The following is a 4,077-nucleotide window of genomic DNA, read 5'->3' as shown; positions in this document are numbered from 1 at the left end:
TAGACAGAGGTTGGTCAGAGAGTCCCGTGTGAGGGGGGCTAAGGGCCTCTACCAGCTCCATACAGGAATGTTCAGGCAAAACTGAGGAACTAGCGGAAGGAAGGAGAGTAGCTGGATTTAGAAGCAGTGACGAGTGAAGAGACACTTGGGGGTGTTCTATGAATAAAAGGTGGAACTCCTGGACCCTAGAAGGGCTTAATAAGGATAATGACTTATGACCCAAGAGATCCTGGAGTCTGTGGGGGGAGTAGACCGTAACCGGCTGTTGAAGAGTAAGCTTTAGCACTTCCTTGGTTAAACAAACCACCGTTGCCAGCGCCCAGAGGCAAGGCTCCCATCCCTGGACAGTGGGGTCCAACTGTTTGGACAGGAAGGTGACCGGTCTGTGAGAGGGTTCTACTGGTTGGACCAGAAACCCGGTTGCCGTCCCAGTTCTTTCCTCGGTGAACAGGAGGAAAGGCTTGCGGAAGTCAGGAAGCATAATGGGGGGGAGGCTAGGAGCATGTCTCACAAGGTCTCAAAGGTGCAGGCTACAGCTGAGGGAGAAGTGAGGGGGCCAGTGGGAGTTTCCTTAGCTGCAGCATATAGCGGTTTGGCAAGTATAGTAAAATTGGGGACCCTATGCCAAAGAAGCCCACCAGCCCAAGGAACGACAAGATTTCAGCACCTGATGGAGGTGATGCGGTCTGCCGTGAGGGCCTTGGAGGTGAGGGTCAGGGCCACCCCTAGGTAGGTGACTTGTGGGGTAGAGAGGGGAGACCCTGTATCCCCACTGTGTTAGAAAGTTAAGGAGGGAAGCCGTATCTCGGAGAGAGACCTCCCTGGAGGGGCTGCACAGGAGGAGGTCATCTACATACTGGAGGAGTGCTACACCCAGAGTCATAAGAGGACAGGTCCTCGGCCAATGCCTGGCCAAAAAGGTGGGAACTAGCACGGAATCCCTGAGGCAGCACCATCCAGGTTAATTGTTGGATCCTGTGGGTGTCTGGATCCTCCCAAGTAAAAGCAAAGAGTGGCTGGGAGTCTGGATGTAGGGGGATGGTGAAGAAGGCATCTTTAGGGTCCAGGAATGTGAAATGAGTGATAGTGGGGGGGTATCTGAGATAGGAGAGTATATGGGTTAGGGACCACTAGATACAGTGGTACTATGGCAGAGTTGATTATCTGCAGATCCTGCACCAGTCGATAAGCACCAGACAGCTTTTTTACTGGGAGGATGGGAGTATTACAAGGGGAGTTGGTAGGAACCAGAAGACCCTGGATGAGCAGCCGGTTAACAATGGGCTGGAGGCCCTTGCGATGGGCATGTGAGATAGGAAACTGAGGCCTGGAAGGGAAACAAAAGGGATCCTTAAGGTGAATGAGGACTGAGGTGTGGTGATTGGCCACCACAGGAGTGGAAGTGTCCCAGACTACTGGATTAACTTTTTCAGGGGAAATGGGGAAATCGGACGAAGGCTCCGGGGAGAAGACAGCACAGGTGAGGGCCAGGAGCAGATTTGGGGGAACTCGGTGTGAGGTGAGGCAGATAGATGCCCCGAGCTTATACAGAAGGTCTCGTCCCAGCAAAGGGGCTGGTCAGGAGGGAATAACTAAGAATGAATGGGTGAAGGGACGGCCTTCAAAAAGGCAGGACACCGAACCTGTCTCCAGCAGCTGGGAGGGCACTCCCGAGACACCCACAACCGAGACCTGAGAAGGATGCAAAGGCCCGTGGAAGGAGAGTAAAACAGAATAGGTAGCCCCCGTGTCCGTTAAAAGGGAGATGGACTTACCCACTACCCAGAGTGTGGCCCTGGGCTCGGCAAGGGTGATTGGGGTGTTTGAGTCCAGGCGGCTTCAGTCGTCCAGGAGGCCCAGGAGCTCTGGCGAGGGGCCTGTTGGGGGAGCCGGCCCCTCATGAAACTCTGTTGCCAGGGGATGGTTCTCCCCCAGGAGGCACTCAAACTTCCAATGTCCCTTTTGTCTGCAGACCGGGAAAGGTCGTGTCAGTGGCCTGGGGTTGGGATATTGCTTTGCCCAGTGGCCTTCCTGGCCACACCTGAAGCAGGCTCCCAGAGGTGTTCAGGTCTCGGACTATTTCCTGAAACGGGGTTTTGAGGCCACTGTTGTGCTGGCCACAGGGCAGCGACCAGGGCTTAGGTTTGAAGGGCTACTTTCTGTTTTAGCCTCTGGGCCCATACGGCCTCAGCTTCCTCCTCTCAGGCGTTATAAACTTTAAAGGCCATATTCACCAGGTCTCAGAGTGGAGTCTGGGGGCCCTCCTCCACCTTTTTAAACTTGCGCTGGATGTCCAGAGCGGACTGGGTGATAAAGTAGGTAGCTAAGACTGTGGACCCTGGTGGTGAGGAAGGGTCCAAGCGAGTGTGAAGGTTAAGAGCCTCTGTTAAACAATTAAGAGACTGGGTTTTCGTTAGGCTCCTGTGTGATCTCCATCAGTTTGTCATAGTTAACGACTTTTTGAGCTGCCTTTTCCATCCCTGCAATAAGGCAGCGGACCATCTGATCCCTTCTAGTCCTACCTGTGGCACCATCCTGATAGTTTCACCGTGGGTCCTCGGCAGGCACCGCTGTGGCCCCGACCAGCAAAGAATGGTTGGAGTTATGTACCTGATTAGTGTAGTCCCAAGCTGCTGAGGTGACACGATCGCGGCCCTCGGGAGTGAGGGTGGAGGTTAAAATCATGTGGAGGTCATGCCACGTGAGCTCGTATGCCTGATTGAGGTATCAAAACTCTTTGTTGTAGGCAGTCAGGTTGGCAGAGTAGGAGCCTAGGCACTTTTCAATCTGGGACAGGTTCCCCAGGGAGAAGGAAACATATACTCGAACCAGTCCCTCAGCACCTGCCACCTCCCAGAGAAGGGCCAGTAACTGGGCCTGGGACCTGGTAACCAGAGGGCTGGTCCATTTAAAGGGTAGTGTAGGATTGTAAGATGGCAGCGGGGTGAGAGTAGGGAATGAGGTGGAAGGAGGGCAAGATGGCGGTGACAACGGAAGAGGAGGGTACAGCTTGTGGGTGGCTGGGGCAGAGCCAGAAACAGAGGAGTCAGGTGTGACATCAACAGGACCGGAGGAGGGAGGCAGTGCCTTCATGGTAGTAGGGATAGAAGTGGATGCGGGAGGGGAGCCCAGAACAACTGGAGCTGAGGACAAAGGAATTAGAGATGGCAGGATGGGAGGAAGAGTAGCATATAGGAGAGGCGGGACGGGAGGTAAGGCAGGAGCAGATTCCGGAGGGTCCTGGGTGGAGGAGGTCTGGGCACAGGAGGTCGGATCAGGAGGGGTTGGGAAAGTGCAGACATTTGAGAAGAGGCAGACGGGAGGGGAGGAGAAGGAGGAGTAGGAGCTGGAGGGGGAAGGCCAAGGTCCTCCGAAGATTCCGACGCAGGGAGAGGCTGATAGCCCCTATCAGGGGATTTGGCCAGGAGGACCTGGGCTGAGGAACATTTGACGCAGAGGTCTGGGGGAGTGCAATGTCCAAAAGGCCTGGATATAGTGGACCTCGGACCATTTCCCAGTCCAGTGACAATAATTACTGAGATCAGTGAGGAGGTCAAAATTGAAAGTTCCCTCGGGGGGCCAGCGAGACTGATTGTCCAGAGGATAATGGGGCCAGGTCTGGGAGGAAAGGAAGATCAGTTTCCATTTACAGATATCCTTGGACAACCCCAGAGTAGCCAGATTAGATATGAGACACTGCAAGGGGATCTGAGCCTCAGTTTTAGAAGGCTGGTTTCCCATGGCCGCAACCTCTGTTCCCGGGTCCCTAAACAAGAGAGTCCAGCATCCCAGTTCCACTCAGAATAGGGACGGAAAGGAAGATCTGCTTCCTTTATAGGGTTGGTGATCCGGCGATAGGGACGTCTCCACTACACCAGAGTCAAAGGCACCATGCTGGAGGGGTGAGCCCAGACACAGCTGCGATTTTGGACTGGGCACCCTGGAGGGTAGGAGGAGAAGTCAGAGAAAGTGAGGAACGCGTTGTCTGAGGTCCTGGGGCCAGGTCCTGTTCCCGAGAGAGGTTCCGGATTGGGAGAGGAGGGTGGAGCCCGCTGGGGCCCCGCACTGTCCTCCTGG

Source organism: Carlito syrichta, unplaced genomic scaffold (genome assembly GCF_000164805.1).
Source record: "Carlito syrichta isolate Samal-C Ts95f unplaced genomic scaffold, Tarsius_syrichta-2.0.1 Scaffold316238, whole genome shotgun sequence".
In the NCBI taxonomy this organism is placed as follows: Eukaryota; Metazoa; Chordata; class Mammalia; order Primates; family Tarsiidae; genus Carlito; species Carlito syrichta.
The sequence above is the reverse complement of the archived record's forward strand: the minus strand, read 5'-3'. Positions refer to the sequence as shown.